Source organism: Camelus bactrianus, chromosome 10, assembly GCF_048773025.1.
Source record: "Camelus bactrianus isolate YW-2024 breed Bactrian camel chromosome 10, ASM4877302v1, whole genome shotgun sequence".
Taxonomy (NCBI): Eukaryota; Metazoa; Chordata; class Mammalia; order Artiodactyla; family Camelidae; genus Camelus; species Camelus bactrianus.
Genome location: NC_133548.1, coordinates 52,397,835 through 52,417,476, shown reverse-complemented (window position 1 = coordinate 52,417,476; position 19,642 = coordinate 52,397,835). Strand labels below are relative to the sequence as shown.

General features: G+C 45.1%; 1 protein-coding gene across 11 annotated transcripts in view; it reads left to right on the top strand.

Moving 5' to 3' along the window:
- TENM4 (teneurin transmembrane protein 4) overlaps positions 1-19,642 on the top strand; it is a 743,689-nt gene that overhangs the window by 444,382 nt on the left and 279,665 nt on the right. The gene's annotated exons all lie outside the window — the stretch shown is intronic.

Below are 19,642 nucleotides of genomic sequence, written 5' to 3'. Positions count from 1 at the left end.
TTTTTTTTTTAACATATTGAAGATTTGTGGCAACTCTGCTTTGAACACGTGTATTGGCACCATTTTTCCAACAGTGTTTGCTCAGTCTGTGTCTCTGTGTCACACTTTGGTACTTCTTGCAATAGTTTAAACTTTTTCATTATGATGATATTTGTTATGGTGATCTGTGATCAGTAATCTTTGGTGTTACTATTGCAAAATGATTATGACTCGCTGAAGGCTCAGATGATGGCTAGCATTTTTTAGCAAGAAAGTATTTTTAATTTAGGTATGTACATTATTTTCATACACATATGCTATTGCACACTTAATAGACAGTACAGCATAAATATGATTTTTGTGCACACTGGGAAACCAAAAACTGTGTGTGACTTGCTTTATTGTGATATTCACTATATTGCCATGGTCTGGAGCTGAACCTGAAATATCTCTGCGTCACACCTGTGTTGGTTATGATTAGTAATAGTAGTAGTAGTAGAAGCAGGAGCAGCAGCACTACTTTGCCTCATTAGAAAGAAGAATTTTCTGGCAGTTGGAGCTGAACCAGAAGGGAGCAGCCTGCCTCTGAAGTGAGTAGTGAGTTCCTCGTGCCGGGAGGCATATTAGCAGCAGCCGTGCTGTGGAGGAGATTCTGTCATTGGAACTGGGAGGGCAGGTGCAGGAAGAAGGTGGACAGTTGCTGATTTCAAGGTCCAGTCCAGCCAGAAGACTCTGATCCTAAGAGACAGATGCAGTCTCCACCCCTCATCCCACTAACGTCTCAGGTGATAAACCGTGTCAGCAAAATTTTCCTTTTCATGTACTCTCAAAGGCATCTCACCCCTTCGAGGAGGAGGAGGAATTAACATTTACTTGATATTTACTCTGTGCCAAATATGGTGCCAGGCATCATTTACAGTATTCTAAGCCTTATACCAATATAGTAAGACAGATGTTGCAAAACCCAAAGTTGCATTTGAGGAAACTAAGGCTCAGAGAGATGAAGTAACTTATTAGAGATCACAAAGCAAGAGGCAGAGATGGGGCTGAACTTAAATCCACCTGGTTCCAAAGCCCGATCACCTCATTTTCCTGACGAGAAACTTGAGGCCCAGAGCCATGCAGAATCCAGAGTCAGGAGGGTCTGGGGACTTTGTCCTGAACCACCTCCTCTTCTTCTCCTTCCTGCTGCCAGAATCCCTTCCCCATGCTCCCTGACAGGTGGATGACCACCCACTTCTAGAACATTCCCTGAGGCCTCCCATTTTATCGCTGAGAAAACCAAGTCCTGGATAAGCTAGAGATCTGCTCAAAGTCAGAGAAAGTTAGTGATGGGCTGAGGCTAAAAGCCAGGGCTCCTGACCCTGTCCTGAACTGCCACCCACCCCTGACTCCCCCACTCTTCCACCTCCCCACCTAACCCCACCCACCCACTCCCCCACCCCTTGGTGCTCCCACCCCCCAATCTCATCCCAACTGCCCTCACCCCACCCCCACCCCACAATGACTGGAAATTACCTGAGGCGTAGGCTGGCGCTAAGGTCAACTCCAGAACCTGAGCAGAGGCTACCCTTACTCTGATACATCTTTTGGTTCAGCAAACACTCTACAAGTGGAATGACTCACTTCTGCCGGGCTTGGAACAAGCCAGGCCAGCCTCTCCCCACCTTCAGGAGGCCCCCTGGTCTCCAGCACGTACCACCCTGGGCTAAAGTCAGTCTTCTCATCAGAATCTCCACTTAGACTGTGAACTCTGTGAGGGCAGAGCTGTGCCATCCATCTGTGTCCCCAGTGCCTGGGGCAGGGCCTGGCACACAGTAGGCATCAGTAATATGCCGTGGAGCAGATGGCGAATGTAAAAGAGCAAATCAAAAGCATAGAGGAGGGCAATTTAGCTGACGTGTGGCATTAGCGAAGGTTCTAAAGAGCAGGAGAAGCCGGGACTTAACCCCCAACGGGTGATGCAGGGCCTGGGGTGCCTCAGCTGGGCATCAGGAAATAATTTCTGACGTGGAGAGCCATCTGTTAGCCTTTGGATAAGCCCCTCCGAGGGAAGTGCTTTAGCCCAGACCTGGCTGGATTGTGGGACGTTGCAGCTGGGTGGGAAAACAGCAGCCAGGAGAGCAGAGTCCCCGGGGAGGGTGAGAGCATCCCAAGGCAGTAGGCCCAGTGCGGGTGTGAGGGGGCTGCAGGGGCAGCGTCCAGCTTGCCCACTTGAGGCACAATGGCTCTTGCCTGGACGGGCTGCAGGGGACCCTCGGAGAGGAAGTCAAGGCTTGCAGCAGAGGTGTCATCACTTGTCAATCACAGAAGCAGACAGGAAACAACAGCCCAGGGGGCGGGACATTGGACCCTGGCTTCATCCCTGAGAAGAGGGGCAACGCCGGCCACCAGTTTCCAGAAGAGGCTACAGCCCTTAGTGGGCCTCGGGCTCAAATAGGATGAGGTCTCCAAGCATATTTGCCTTGTTAGATGAGAAAATCAAGAAAGCAAGGGTGGCTCTGTTTGCTTGCCACTGATTCCCAAGGTCTGGTGTGTGCTACTTGCCAACCAGAAGATCCAGGGATTGTTGTCCATTAAGGAAAGTGGCATGTCCTCAGAGGGAGACCGAGGGCACCACCCACTCCCGGCCCCACAGCCTGTCTGCAGTGCAGGTATCACCATCTCACTTACTAGCTGAGGACACAGCAGCAGAAACACTGTGCAGCCTCCCTCGCCAGGCTTCTTGGGAAAGAAGTCCTTCGTGCCTTCCCTCTGGCAAGTCGTGGTCCAGGGACAGAGACAGGAGCTGCTCATGTTGGTGAGAGGGACCTGAGCTACAGTTTGCTGGCAACTGAGTGAGGGCAGCAGGATAGTGTCCTGGAAGAGCATGGGCTTTGGTCTTTGAGAGACTCCACACTAGCCATGTGAGCCGTGACCAGGCCAGCTGTAACCTGGAAACAGCGATCCCTATCACTCAGGGTTCTTGTGAGGATTAAGTGAAGCTCATAAAGTACTTAGCATAGGGCATGACTGGAAAATAAGAGGGAAAAGCAAAAGCAGTGAGAGGTGAATTTTTATGAAGGAGTGAAGTCTTAGTCTGCCGTATACTAAACCCCATCTCAAACTGGCTTTAACAATCACCATTAACTTCAACATTTGTTACTTCATTTAACAAGAAGTCCGGAGGTGGAAGGGTTCCAGGCCTGTTCATCAAAGCTCAGATTCACCTTCTTGGCTTCACTGACAGTGGTCTCAGGTATTGTGTCCAGATGTCACAATGTCCGGGGAAACTCGAGACCTCTCCTTGTATCTGATTGGACAGCGGTCCTACTGTCCTTGTAGAGCTGTTGTAAATCACAACGGTCCTGCTCCTTGTAGAGCAGGACCGTTGTGATTTACAAGTCAGGATCCACTCCCTGACCCATCACGGAGTCCTGGCCAGCCGAACAAAGTCAGGATTCTATTATCAAGGGCCATTGATGTTGGTCGGCAACCAGGAGTGGCTGCTGTAAATGTAAAAGAACACAATTAACTCTCCCCGGCCTCCAGTGCTGTTATGGGGACACAATGAGATAATGGATCTGAAAGGGTTTTCTGAACGATAGAAGACTCTGCACACAGGGTGGCTTGTTATTATCCTCATGGAACAATTATAATTGTGTCATAGAGTAATAGATGCTACTTGAATGCAACCCTCCATCCCGCTTGGGGCTGCGCTCTCTTGTTCATCAGAACCTTGCACATGCACGTGCACAACTGTCATGGAGATGTGAGAGCTATCAGCATTGAAAAATAGGCTAAAACTTCACAGTAATGGATATCAGTGCTCTCTGCAAGGCTGTGTGCACAGGGAGGGGATTACTGTGGGAAAGAACGTGGGCTTGGACTTCAGACAGGTGGAGCTTCCAGCCCAGCTTCTACAGCTCCCATGCTATGTAATGTCAGGCAGGTTATTTAATTTCTCCAGACTTGTTCCTCCATCAGTGCAACAGGGATAATAACCCCTCTCCCTGGGTGCTGGGAGAACTACAGGTGAAGCGCGCGGGGCACGGAGCAGGGAGTGAAGCAGTCCTAACAGCAGACGTGGACAGAGTGCTTACGTTATGCCTGGTACTTTCATCCCTGCTCGGCCCTGTGAGGTGGGTATCGTATCATCCCTGTTCTACAGAGAAAGAAACTGAGGCTCAGGGAGCTTAAAAATGTGCACAGGATTGTAGCTGCTACCGAGAGGCAGAACTGGGGTTTGAACTCAAGCCTTTGGCTTCAGAGGCCATCTTCCAACCTCTGTGTCAGGCCGCCTCTCATTACTCTTACTGTTATTGATATTAATGACACAAGGCCAGCTCTGCTGCCACCTTATTATGGGGCCTTGGGCCTTGTTAGATGAGAAATTCAAGAGAGCAAGTGTGGCTCTGTTTGCTCGCCTCTTTTTCCAGGCCTCAGTCCCCTCATATATAAACCCACAGATTGGGCTCAAATGTTTTGCTCCTTTGAAGCTTCACAGAGAAATAATTAGGAGCTCAGGCTGTGGCTGGAGGCGGCCACCTGGGGCCACCTCCTGGCTATCCCCTTTCCAGTCCCCCCTGTGACTTTGGCCGACTGAATTGATCACTGTAAGTCCAAGTTTCCTTGTCTCTAATGAGGGTAATAAAGTCCCTCCCTCTCAAGATTGTCGTGAGGATTAAAATGCATGCATGTCTATACACAGCTTGGTACAGTATCTGGCCAAGAGAAAGTTCCCAATCAATGGTAGCTGTTCTTATTAACAAGTCATCTTTCTCTCTGCTGCATAAAATTCCCCTGAGAGCAAAAGACTCAGTTATTCAGGCAGAAAGCCTGAGGGCAGTTTCTTTCAGGAATTCAAAGACTTACAGAATGTAGTCACTTAACCTTCTCTGAACTTCCCTGCTCCCATCTGCTAAATGGGGGTAATAAAGAGAAACTCAGAGAGCTGATAGGAGAATTAGGTGGAATAGCATGTCATGTTGATTTGTATTATTGGTGCTCTATGAGAGCTTAGAAGGCCACCTGTGTAATCATGGTGATTTTCGGCTAGAGACCCAGAGAAGCTGGGTGACTTAATTCATGTGGCCCCGCCTGGTGGCTAACCAATGCTGGGTCGAGAGCGCAGGGAGCAGGGGTGGCCCTGGGTTCTGCCAGATGCCTTTGTGTAGTACCTGACCCTGCCTCTCTTTCTCTCAGTCCTCCCTGTACGGCTCCCCTCACCTCTACCCGAGACATACTCGCTGTTAATAGTCGTGTATGTGCATTTCTTTCCGCCTAGGACTCTGAAAGCAGCCCACCCCTGCACACACATGCACGCACCACACAGAAGCACATGCCCACCGTGCGTCTTCTGTTTCAATTCCTGGTTCACCTTTAGACTTCTACTGAAAGATCGCTTCCTGCCAGAAGGTGCCACATGCCCCAAGGCGCTGTAAATTCAGGGCCTTCTCTTTGTGGTCCCACTCTCATAGCTCTGCGGGGTAATTACCCATTCTGGGTTGGCTTGGCCATTCAACTGGACACTTCTCAAAGGCAGCTAGAACCCCATCTGATTCCCCTCCCGAGCTCCATGGGGGTGCTGGTGGGAGTCTCTTGTGGGACTGCTGAGAACTGGGTGCATAGGACCCAGTGGGCAGGACACTCCTGCAGGATGCTTGGCTGCCTTCCCCAAGAGGGTGACACTTCCCTCCTTGGACCAGCTCAGGGACCTGTGACCAATTACACAGAACCAGGCACCCCTCCCAGACCATTGGACTCTGTGGACCTGGCCTGTGGGAACATCCCACATATCTTTCCTACCCTGCAGGCACCTCTCTCTTCCCTCGTTTCCCCAAACCTCATGACATCCGAGGCAAATGCAGGCCACATGTGCCCGCACAAAAGTCACAGGGAAGCTGCTTCTCTGGCTCTGCCCAAGAAGTACCCAAGGAGGTTGACATTCAAGCTTCACCTCCTCCCCTCCACAACAAGGAAGCAAGAAATCCCACTTGCCAGCAGGGACCAGACTCTGCTCTCCAGGGAGAAGGGCATCTGAACTCCTGGGCTCAGGATGTTGAATGGCTTTAGCTTCCAAAAGACAGGCTCTTCCCTCTCCCTCGCCAGATGAGCCTTTTTGGTTAAAATAAACAAAAGCAGCCAACATCATTATTTCTTTTCCAGTCCAGTGCCCTCAGTCAAGGTGGCTGTCCTTCCCTGGACAGCTTTGGAGATAGGGCTTTTCACAGCTGTTTGTGTTGTTTTCTGGCTCCATTGCTGGTATCCAGTCCCCAGCCAAAGGGCCACTGATCTTGGCATGGCTGCAGTAGGAGCCTGGGTACATAGTCTAGCCACCTGGGTTCAATCTTGCTCCTCTTCTTGAAAACTGAGTGCCTTCCAGCTTTCTGGAGCTCATTTTCTTTGTCAGTAAAATGGGATTAGGGTGCTCACCTTGTAGAAGTGTCACAAGGACTAAATGTGATGATGGAGGCAAAAGCTCCTTTTGTATAAATGACCACCAGCTGAGGAACCCCATGCTGGCAAGACAGGGTGGTGTGGTAGACAGAATAGGGGCTCTGGAATCAGACCTGGATTTGTGATTTTTCTGCCTGTAGATCGTGAGTAGGTCACTTAGCCTCTCCGCCTTAACCTTATTCACCTTCAGAAGGGAGCTTCTGCAGTACAAGCTCTTCAGGGTCAATGTGATTGGTGGAATTGGGCCCCCTCCAAAAAAAAAATGCATGTTGAAGCCCTGACCCCCAGTACCTCAGAATATGACCTTATTTGAAAATAGGGTTGTTGCATATGTAATTAACCAAGATGGTGGCATACTGGAGTAGGGTGGGCTTCCAATCCCTTATGTCCTGTGTCCTTGTAAGAAGATAGCCACTTGAAGACAGAGACACAGGTGGAGGGAAAAGGCCATGTGACAATAGAGGCAGAGGTTGGAGTGATGGAGCTGTAAGCCAGGAACACCAGAGACTGCCAGCCAACCACTAGAAGCTAGGAAGAGGTAAAGAATGATTCCTCTGCAGGTTTCAGGAGATCCTGGCCCTGCCACCACCTTGATTTTGGACTTGTAGCCTCCAGAACCGTGGGGCCATACATTTCTGTTGTTTAAAGGTACTCAGTTTGCAGCACTTGGTTACAACAGCCCAAGGAAACGAAACTAATACAGACAGGACCTTACAGGATTCTGCTCCTCACTGTGTTTCCAGCTCCAAGCAGAGAGCCTGACATGTGAGGGCCCCTCAGTGATTTGCGGAGTGAGTGAGTGATACTTGCTGCGAAGGTTATGTTGGAAACACGGGTAAAGATGTGCTTAGCACAGTGCTTGGTGCACAGACGGCATTTGGTAGGTGTTTATTCCTTTCCCTTCTCTTATTTCAAAGACTCCTTTCTGTACAGAGTGTAGTTTGGGATTAAAAACAACCCAGTTTTCTTCTGATTTTTGCCCAAAAGCCCCTAAAGGGGAATAGCTTTGAGCACCTCCCTCTGGGGAAGTTCAGTCTCAGGGAGACCCGGTCACTTGAGGGCGGGTTTGGGCAGCCATCTCTCCGCTTGTGCACTCCCTCCCACCCCCACCCACCAACTGCGTTCCTTGATTTTTCGACATTTCCTGGAGTGGGAGTAGAGGAATTTCTGGAAAGCTTGGCTTTCACTGCACTTGTGCTTTCCCAAAAGTTTTTTCAAAAAGCTTTGTAGAAACCAAAAGGGAAGGAGGCTTTGGCACGGTGAGCAAGCTCAAGGAAAGCTGTTTAGAATCAGGGTGTTTATGCAGGAAAACTATTTAAGGAACATTCCCCTCACTACATGCCTTACATTCACACCATGGGACTTTCTGGTATTTTTAAAACCTTTGTTGAAATATAACAGATATTCAGAAAACTAGACATACTGGTAAATATATCATTCTGATTTTATTTTATAAGAAGTTTCTTTTCCTGGTTAAACTTTGCTCAATTCATGGATAACACTAATCCTTGACACCCCCCCCCCCCAATTTAAGATTCTATGAAAGACAGAGTGAGTTTCTAGGAAGAGCTCTGGCCATGGGCTCAGGTGGCCTAGGCTGGAATTTCAGCTCCACACTCACTAGCTCTGGGGCTTCGAGCACGTGTTTAACTCCTTTAAACATCATTGTTCTGTTCCCTTGGCTGAGGAGAAATCAAGGAAGTAAACCTTCGAATTTACAAGTGCATATTCTTCTTTATTATTCTTATTCCTTCAGATTTTTTAAGTGGGACACGTGGAGGCTTAGGGTCAGACAGAAAAATGCCCAAAACACAGCCCTGCACCCATCTGCTGGGTAACCTTGAACAGGCTCTCTTTAGACCTCAAATTCTGCATCTGTCAGCTGGAGAGATCCTGATGCCTTTGCAGGGGGTGTGAGGGTTGATTGAGATGCTGTATGTAAAGCTTCCATAACGTTGCACACACAGTAGGTACCCAGTTAACATCAGTGTCTCCTCTCCTTCCAGCACCTTGGCCCTTTCTCCCCGCTAGCTCCCTATCTCTTGCCTCTTTCCTCTGCAGTTGATACCTCCATCCTTCCCCTAGTATCTGGGTAGAAGTGGGGCTTAATAGTCAGGTTGTGCCCTTCTGTGTCTTGGGGCCTGGAATTTTGCAGCTGTGTGAAGCAACTGAATTAGGAGGAGGGAGATGTATATTACATATGTATATGTATGGGTGTATGTATAGATATATATATACACACACACATATATATAACATATACACACGTGTGTATATCTATTTTATATATATAATGTATATATATATACACACTTTAAACTCAGGAAGTAATAAATGACTTTGAAAACAGCTGTTGGAAAGCACTTTTTTTTAATCAAATCTCAATGCAAAAGTCCAAAGCTTGAGTCTTCCAGTTGAACAGAGTGCTCTGTGACCACAGATCATTAAAGGCCTGCCATAAATTTCAGTGGCTCCCTGGTGACATTTGCCAGCAGACTTTGACAGACAGAGATAATCCAGCTTGCCTCATGCCTCCCCTCTCCCCCACATCCCACAGAATGTGGCCTCTCGGTCCAGCCTGATTTGAGCCTCCAGAGGCCTGGATGGACCATCTTAAACTGCTTTTGGAAGCCACTCCCAGGAAAGATGGAAAGAAAATGCAAAACCTGGGGTTGTAGCTGATAATTGCAGCTCGTCCCATTTTCCCCTGCTCTCAACTCCCAGTGCCTCCACCATCTCTCATCCTCCTCCAGCACCTCTGCCTCTCGTTAAATAATGCATTTGTTTCCTTCACCCATGAGACTGGACTTCCTTCCAGGGGAAGGACTGATTTTAACTCCAGTACCCAGTCAAGCCAGCACATGAAGAGCCTGCCTTAGTATACAGGTAGGACTGGTAATAAGAGGTTGGGGAGAGCCACCACTGTTGAGCACCTGCTGTATGCCAGGCCCGTGGTGGGGCCCAGACATGCAGCTTTTATTTATTTACTCTTCACAGGACCCCTGGAAGTTAGGCCCAGATCCTGAAGATTCCAGGGCTCTAAAAGAGGACGCAACCTACCTAAAACCACAATAACCAGTTTTAAATCCAGATCTTACTGCTGCCCGTCCCCTGGGTTGGAGTCCCACTTGATCCCTTATCAGTTGTATGTCCCTGCACAAGTCATAGCACCTCCTCTAGCCTCAGTTTTTATATCTGTAAAATGGCGGCAATGGTCATTACAACACTCAGATGTAACAAGGATCAAATAAGATCATGGGTGTGAAAATTTTCTGTAACTGTTGAGTAAATACTATTCACATTGTTTTCATTAGTAGCCCAATAAGATAAAGTACATTCCAATATGTACTGGGTACCCACTGTATATGAAATCATTGTGTGGGCTGGGGACATATGGAGATAAATAAAACCAGTTCCTGCCCTCAAGGAACTCACTAATAAGAATACGTATGCACAGTGGCCTTTAGTTTGCAATATTTGCACATCTGTAACCTGGCCCCTGGCCGCCTCTCAAGTTTCATTTCCTAGCACTCTCCTCCTTATGCTCCTCCAGCTAGGCTAGCTTCCTCGCTGTCCCTCAAATGTACTTGCTTCTACTGCAGGGACTTGGCAGTTGCTGGGTCCTCTGCCTCGAAAGTACCCCCCCCCAAATGTTTATGTGACTCACTCTTTCACTTACTCCAGTTCTTTGCTCAAATGTCACCTCTGCAGACAGACCTTCCCTGACCACCTTACCTAAAACAGCACACCCATCCCATCACTTCCAACCTCTTAGTGCATTAAACCTTTCTTCATAGCATCTATCACCACCTGATCTTGTTCTGTATAGTTATTTTCTTACTTGTGTATTGATTGTTCTCCACTGGAAGGTAAGCTTCTGAGGGCAAAGCTTTTTCTTCCTTGCCTATCAGTGATGCTTAGAACAGTGCCTGGCACAGGGTAGGCACAAAATAAATATTTGATGAAAGAATCGATACCTACCACTCAATAATAAAAAAGAGATAACTCAGTTTAAAACTGGGCAAGGGATCTGAATAGACATTTCTCCGGAGAGGATATATAAAGGGCCAGTAGGCACATGAGAAGATGCTCAACATCATTAGCCATTAAGAAATGCAACTCAAAGCCACAGTGAGATGCCACCTCACACCCACTAGAATGGCTGTCATCAAAGTCAGATGATGACAAATGTTGGCAAAGCTATGGAGAAATTGGAACACTCAAATGCTGGGAACATAAAATGGAGCAGCCACTTTGGAAAACAATCCAGCAGTTCTTCAAAAGGTTGAAGAGAGTTTCCACTCAATCCAGCAGTTCCACCCCTAGGTATCTACCCAAGATAAATGAAAATGTATCTCCACATAAAAATTTGTACACAGATGTTCATAGCAGCATTATTCAGAAGAGCCAAAAAGTAGAAACAACCCAAGTTTCCATCTACTGACAAATGGATAAACAAAATGTGGTACATCTGTACAATGAGATGTCATTCAGCAATGAAATGAAATGGAGTCGATTCATGTTACAACATGGATGAACCTTGAAAACACCATGTTAAGTACAAGAAGACAGTCACAAATGAGCATATATTGTATAATTCCGTTTATATGAAATGTCCAGAATAGGTAAAGCTATAGAGACAGAAAATAGATTTAGTGATTGTCTGGGGCAGCAGAGGGTTGGAGAGAAATGGGGAGTAATTATTCATGACTATAGGGTTTCTTTTGGAGTGATGAAAATATTCTAAAATTTATTGTGGTGATGGTTGTACTACTCTGTCAATATACTAAAAGCCATTGAATTGTACACTTTACATGGGTGACTTGCATGGCATGTATTCATATCTCAATAAAGCTGTTATTACAAAAAAAATCAGTGGATGCCCTCATTTAATATACCTGCATCAAACAAGCAGACTAGCTGGTAGGCCATCCCTCTGTGAAGACCAGAGGGACCTAAGTCACTCTTGTCTCAGTGTTGAAGTGTAAAGTACAGCAGGCACTGGGCTTCCCCAGGCAGGCAGGTGAAAACAGAGTTCTTTTCCTGGTGAATGCTTAAACAAACAAACAAACAAACAACAAACAAACGTGGCCCTGAGAAATCTGTGAGGAGGAGGAGAGCTGAGCCTGAGAAATTGACTGCATCCTGTTTTCCAGAGATCATTTTCCCAACATAAGTCACAGAGACAGATGGCCCCAGACCTGCTTCTGAAAATAACCACTGTCAAGGAGAAGAGAGTTGACTTAGTGGGAGCTGCCCGGCCGGGGGAGGAAGACCCACAAGATTTAATAGGCTGGAAAAGAAGGCGAGTTTGGACCAGGGAGGCTGCAGTTCTGCCAAGCTCATCCCATGAGGGACCCAAAGCAGAGCTGTTGTCTTTGCTGCCTTTCTCTATGTGTGTGTTTTCTTCTCTTTAAAAAACTTTTATTGTTTTTTTTTTTAAATCTCATTATCACATTGGTTCCTTGGAAGAATTAGAAAATATAAAGAAAAGGTAAAATTTATTTATAATTCTACTGCCCTAAGGTAACAAGTATTAACACTTTTGTTAATCACACACACACACACACACACACACACGCTGAAACAACTGTCAGAATTCTTTTTTATTCAGTTTTGCCCCATTCTTTTTTCATATCCTATCTCCCAAGTCTTTAGATATTCTTTACAAGCTTGGCTGATAATGTCTGCACATTAGCATTGTACTGATGTGCCTGAATTTATATAATTAGTCACTTTTTAACATAAAGGATGTTTTTCCTTTCCTTAAGATTTATTTGAAAATTTTTTACTTTTGACTATTACAAATGATGCTGGGATGAATAGCCTTACAAATAAATCTTTTGAAAAGTCAAGATTGTCTTTGTGGGTAAATTCCTAGAAGTGGAATTTCTCAGTTAAAAGGTTTTCACCCTTTAAAAATCAATTTATATCTAATTATATTACCAATATCGGTATATAAAGTTTTGTTTGTATTTAAAACCAACATTTAGCACCCACTAGATGCCAGATATTTTCACATTTATTATTTCATTTTCTCTTGAAGTTTTAAAAAATAGTTTTTAAAAGGGTAAAAATAACTGACATTGTAGAAAAATTTGAAGATATAAAAGCATATTTTAAAAATTAAAAATTTCTCTTATCAGGGATAACCACTGTTAAAGATGTTTTTCAGCCCATCTTTTGTATAGGAATACATTTATACAAATTCATTTATTCTATCAATGTTGTATGAGCATTTCCTATACTGAAGGAACATGATCTTCCATTATAACTGTAATCATTTCTATCCTGCATTTTTTCCGAAGTCTCCTTTAATCCTCAGAACAACCCCTTGAGGTGCAGACTACCATTACTCCTATATTGTAGAATGTTGCACCATGAAAGAACCTTAGGGTGTTCTGATCCAACTCTCTAATGGGAAACGTAAGGGCCAGTGAGGTCAGAGGCCCTGCCCGTGATCCTGCAGCTTGTGATTGACCTGTACCTCTTTTGACCCTTAGTCTCTTGTAGCAAGCTATAGCCTCTGCTGCAGAACTGAATCTCTAATGCCCTAAAATGGGGTGGCCACTAGGTGTCCAAATCAGAGCGTTTTTAGAGCAAAGGTAGGGCACTATTTTTAACTGATACAGGATAACAGATCTCAATTGGGGCTGTCACTGACTAACCAGAACGAATGGTCCCTCTAGTGCTCTAGCTTCAGGTTTCTAGCACTTTCTTTATTTCTTTTTATTTTATTTTATTTTATTTTATTTTTTATTGAAGTATCATCAGTTACAATGTGTCAATTTCTGGTGTACAGCATAATGTCCCAGTCATGCATATACATACATATATTCATTCTCATATTCTTTTTCATTAAAGCTTATTACAAGATATTGAACATAGTTCCCTATGCTATACAGAAGAAATTTGTTTTTTTTTAAATCTGTTTTTATATATAGTGGCTAACATTTGCAAATCTGAAACTCCCAAATTTATCCCTTCCCAACCTCTTTCCCCTAGTAAAGATAAAATTGTGTATTATGTCTGCAAGTCTGTTTCTTTTTTGTAAATAAGTTCATTAGTGTCCTCTTTTTTCTTTTTTTAGATTTCACGTATGAGTGATATCATGGTATTTTTCCTTCTCTTTCTGGCTTACTTGACTTACAATGATGATCTCTAGGTCCATCCATGTTGCTGCAAATGGCATTATTTTACTCTTCGTATGGCTGAGTAGTATTCCACTGTATAAGTATACCATGACTTCTTTATCTAGTCATCTGTCGATGGACATTTAGGTTGCTTCCATGTCTTGGCTATTGTATATAATGCTGCTGTGAACACTGGGGTGCATGTAGCACTTTGAAATGCTTCACAGCAGTGGATTTCAATCCATTGCAAATAACCATGGGAACCAGTTCTGCTAACCTTTTTGAGCTGAGACTCTGAGCCAGGCCAGGACACAGAGATGAGCACCTGTGGTCCCTGAAGGGCAGGCTAGGGTGTTTCAGCAGTAGACGTGAACATCACTCACTGGCATCAGAAGCAGGGCGTGCTACCACTACAGAGGAGTTCCTGGTCCTCTTGTAGAAAAAGATTCCAGTTTTCCTCAGTGCCCCATCCTCTGCACAGAACTGCATAAGGTTTTACTTCTTAACAGTGGACCAACTGGCTGCCCTGTTAAGAGGAAATAGATATGAGGTTGGCTCATGAGAAAAGAACAAATGCCTTTGGTTTTAAGTGGAGTGGCTAGAATATTTACAGAAAGGACACTGAGAAGATGAAACATAATCAGGCTTCATGGGAAGGGTGAATCCATCAGCTCAGGATTCCACTGAGATGAGTTACCTGCTTAGGTCTGAGTGTTTTGTTTTGGTTTTTTTCTAGGTGTCACGTATTGAGTAATTGCTGTTTACTGGGTGCTATGCCAAGCATTTTATGTACAAGCTTCTAAAATGCAGGGCTGCCAATTAAAAGGATATTAGGAGGCTCATCCTCTAATCGAGGGAACCCCTGTGAAGAAAGTGCCCTCTCTGTGGCACACAGCTAGTGCTCCAGGTTTGCAGGTCAGACTCACACTTTCCGCTGCGTGAGCGGGCAGTGACTTTCACTACCATAGCCTAGTTGGGTTTAATGTAGATCAATAAGGTTCCATTTGGGTGTTTAGATGGATTTCTTAGGACTGCTGAGAAAAGTGTTAAAAAGTGCATTTTGTTAATGGTCTTTTTTTCTTTGGCAGAATAATGAACTTGTCCATAGCTAGCCTTCACAATTTAGTCTCACAGCATATTCCAAAGACAGCTCAGAATACAGAGTACTAGAAGGCTCTTCCTTGAGCACAGCTTGCCCTAGTTACAGGGTACTTTTCACATGCTCAGGAAAGCTACCCTCGATGCACACGAAGGCGGGAGTAACGGAGGTGGCTGTGTCTACAGGTCTCAGGATTCCCTTGTCATGTGTTCCTTTCGTGTAGCACAGCTGTCTCCCTAATACTTTTCCTCTCATATGATGTCAACAAGTGATGCGTAATGAGAAAAGATCTTGCAGATCTGTCATTGTTTATTTCCCAAAACCACCCTGTTCTTACTCTCAAAGACCTACAGCCAGAGGGGTGGCAAAGGGAATCAATGTTGGTTGAGCTCTTACCATGAGACTCCCATGCTGCTTACAAGCATAATATCACTTCTCTCAAAAACTCTTTGCAGTGAGTATTGACACAGCATTTTTTAAAGGAGAAGATGAAGACTAAGAAATGTGAAGTGACTCACTCCAGGTCATACAGCCAGTGTGAACCTGGGCTTTCGTCCCTGGTTTGCTCAGTAGGAAACTTACAGTCTTTGCACTTTAGGTGTGTTTCAGTTGATGGATGGCACTCTCCCCTTCCCTACTGCAAACCAGGGCTGATGCCTTTAATTCACACCGCTCGGTGGACACGGCATTGCCATTATGCGTTCTCACCCAGGACCTGTGACCACAGACAGATAACTTCACTTCTGTCCATTTCTTGGCCTTGAAAATGGGGATGGATTTTCCAACTCATGGGGCTGTTGTGAGGAGATCTTGTAAAACACCTGGCCCAGTTCCTGGCCTCTGGGAGGTGCTCTGCAAATGTTTGTTCCCACTCCTACCCCCACCCCTCACCCACATGGGTGTCTACACTCTCTCCCTTTGTTTTTTTCTTTCTCCACCTTTGTCTACTGTAAGCTAGAGCTAGGCTCAGAGAGACCTCCTTTCAGGACACCCTCATGGCTCTCCTTTACCCTTCAGTGGCCCCCTTTGTTGTTGGGAAGAGACGTAAGGAGGTTCATTCCAATCCCATCTCATTTTACCAAAGGCACAATGGAAGATTCTATAATACCAGGTTTCCCTTCAGCTGATGATCAGGATACATGGGAAGGCCACCCAAAACCCCAATTCCCTGGTCCTGTGACATCAGGCATCCCTATTTGCCTACATGAATGTGTATCTGGGCCCCACAGATCATGTGGGCTTTCAACATGCTGGCTGATCTGAGCCAAATAGAAAGGAGACCTGGGTGGCTGAGTCTTCAGTTTAAAGAGCAGATCCTTCTAAAGTACAGCCCTGGTCTTGTCACTTTCCTGCTTTAAGAACTTCTGTGACTCCCCAGTTAAGGTCTGATTTCCTTTTCCTTGTGTTCAAGGCCTAAGCCTGCTATTCAGAGACTCATTTCCTGCTACTCTTTTTCCATAGACCTTTTGTGCCATAATCAAGGTATCCTGCCTCCTACCTTCCTTCCATCCTTTCTTCTTTTAATAGATATTTACTAGTGCTTTCTGTGTACCAGACACAGTGCTGGGAACTGGAGAATATGGTAGTTGATAAGCCAAGCAGGCTAGTGGGTGGCCACAAACAAGTCAGCACAGCAGTGTGGGAAGTGTAGCAACAAGGAAAGCACAGGGAGCCCCCAGGAGGGGTGGCAAACCCAGGCTTGAGATAATCAGGGAAGCCCTCCTGGGGATGGTGATCATGAGGTTAAGCCCTGAGACTGGGTGGGAGCTAGGGAGACACACAGGGTGGTAGTGATGAAGAAAAGGGAATAGGAAGGAAAATGTTCAAGAAGGAACAGCATATGCAAAAGCTCAGAGGCAAAATTTGTAGTTGGGCTCCAGAGGGTACTGTTCAGATAGATTCAATGCAGATGGTGCCCTGAAGGTGTGCAAATCAGACTCGGGCAGAAGAGAGAGCAGTGAGTGCACGGAAATGAGGGCAGGCCAGCAAGTCCCAGCAGACCAGTGGTAGTGAGGAGTTAATGGTAGCACTTGAGACTTGAGAGATACAGTGAAGACGGACGGGCAGGTTTCTTGAGACCAGGTGAAGGATGAGGGCCTGAGGCAAAGTATTTCTCCCTCTGCCATGGATGTGCAAGCCCCCACATCTTCATCTCTTCCCACTGGAATCCTCTATGGCTCCAGAAAACCTTTCTTGTTTCCTCCGGTTGAAGTGAGCACCCCACCTCCCCACCATCCTTCCCTCGCACTGGGCTGTCTTCTGTTCTGACAGGTCCCACCTCGGCCTTGCTTAGAGCTGCATGTGACACTCTCCCTCCCTTCCCACTGGCTCCTTGAGGGCCGTGTCTCACAGTTTGTATACCCCTCACCTTCTCACTGCCCAGTGGGTGTTTAGGAAATGTCTTTGGATTGAAAGTGTTTGCCGTGCTTCTGAGGTCATGCACTGCTCTTACAAAAAAGAAAAGGAAAAGAACAGTAGCTCCCCTCACTTTATATACACATATTTATGCACAATGACATCTAAAGTTTACTAGGTGTTTACTGGCTGCCTTGCTGTTTGCAACAAGTGACTTGTTTTAACTCCTTTAATCCTCAGAGCAACTCTGTGAAGTAGGTATTCCTTTTTTTTTTTTTTTTAAATCTGTATTACATAGATGAGGAAATTGAGGCACAAAGGGTAAAGTAACTTGCCTGAGGTCACTACTGCTGAGCTAGCAAATAGCGCAACTAGAATTCAAACATAGGGTCTGGACTCAGAGCCCATTCTTTTACTATGAACCTGCCTTGCTTCTGTAGATGCCAAATCGGTACAGCAATGCATTTTATTTTATTTGTTTTTTTCTGAAGTATAGTTGATTTACAATGTCGTGTTAGTTTCAGATGTGCAGCAGGGTGATTCAGTTATACATATATATATATATATATATATTCTTTTTCAGATTCTTCTCCATTATAGGTAATTATAAGATATTGAACATAGTTCCCTGTGCTATATAGCAGAACCTTGCTTATCTATTTTTACATAGTAGTTTGTATCTGCTAATCCCAGACTCCTAATTTATCCCTCTCCCTGCTCCCCTTTGGTAACCATAAGTTTATTTTCTATGTCTGTGAGTCTATTTCTGTTTCAGCAATGCTTTTGATTAATGTATTTTGAATACAAATGTATTATGTACATTATAAATATAACATATACAAAATAGATATTAGATATTAAAAAAGGTTAGATTAAAATATAAATATTTCTAGAATTTTCTAGCAGCCAGGAGATGGTTTTGTGCCCCCACCTTGGAGCCACTTAAATTAAACGGTGCTGATGAAAAGAGGAAGGGAATTAAGATGTTTCCAATTAATACCTGTACTTCACAGAAACCTCATGAGTTATCGTGCACCTACTAAGGGTCTGGCACCTTGTTAGGTGCTTTGAATGCTAGGTTATGAATATTCAGAGCAACCCTAAGGACCTTGGGTGAGGCCTGGAGAGTGGATGGACGGGAGAGGAAACAGGCGTGAGACCTGTGAGGAAACAGGCGTGAGACCTGTGAGGGAACAGGCTTTCCTTAGCCTAGGATCACTGATGTTTGCAATGGAAGAATTTACTTAGTTCTGGAACTATTTATTTCATAAAGCTTGACAGATTTACTCAGGAAGAGGCTGTAACAAGCACCCGGAACAACATATCATGTTTCTTAACTTTTGTCTGAAATTCTAACAACTCAGCATAGTATGGTACTGGTTATCTCAAGCTCATCAAAAGCTCTGATTGGAGATTAGAAGATGTCTTTGGTTAATAAAGGATGAGGAAATGAATGTATATTTGCTTAATAAATGCAGCCTGGCTGACAGAATCTTTCCAAGACTGGGATTGCAAGGGAAGGGAAATCTTGACTGGGGTTCCTTGTGGGATGGTTTCATTCAGTTTAGTAAATGTTTGGTAATCACTGACCCTGGAATTCTGCTTGCTCAAGCATACTGTATGCCCGGATATAGTATCTTTAGTCCTTACAGTAACTTTATAGAAGGGGGGGAGTTGCCAACTTACAAATGAGGAACCAGAAGAAATTTACCCAAGATCATACAGCTAATAGAAGGCTAGGGTATGATGCAAGCCCCAATTCTGTTGAACTCCAAAGCCCACTCCAAGAATGTACTCTATTGTAAGAATGGGCCATATGCTTTTATATGCGAGACAGCTACAGATAACTACAAAAACAGCGGAGCCAATGTGATAACAGAACTAAAAAAAGATTAGTTCAAAGAAAAGAACTAATCTTTAGGGCTTGCTATATGGTAAGTGGTGTCAGGGAAGGTTCTCCCTGGGTGAATTGGAAACACTGGTTTGGATAATTTTAAGGTAAATCATAACCCAGATATTTAGGTAAATCAAAATGCAGATGGGAGAGCCACCCAGAGATTCTACCACAATCATTGATCCTGCTGCCTCAGTCGTTCTTACTGAATTTCTAATATGAACCAGCCAAAGGCATCCACAGCAGCTCAGTAAAATGTTACACGTGGTTGGGCTCAGGGGTTGACATAAGAGTCATGGAACCTGCAGAATCCTGCAGGATTTGGTGACTGAACTGAGTGAGCTTCTCTTGGTGGACAGACCACAAAAAGCTCCCCCTCCTCCAACAGTCAGCAGCTCTCTGTGCCATCTCCCCCTTAGAGCTCTGCCACATCTTCTGATGGCATGTCTGGGCTGCATTGTGTTTCCTAAGTTTCAGTCTCTGAAAAGCTAGATGGATCTGATTGTGTTTTAAACCTGTCATCAAAGTGGGAAAAAAGCAGCAGCCCTTGCTGTCCAGTGGATGCGTTGTCTTGTACTGTATACTTTTGTATGTCTGTGCTTACCTTCCCTCTCTTGTACATGATGTACTGCACATGCCTAAAGGCCACACGCAGATAAGACTGCAAACTGTCTGACCTAAAAGCTCTTGTCCCAGACTATCTATCACCTCCTCCTGCAGAATTGGGAGTGTGCTCACAGAACC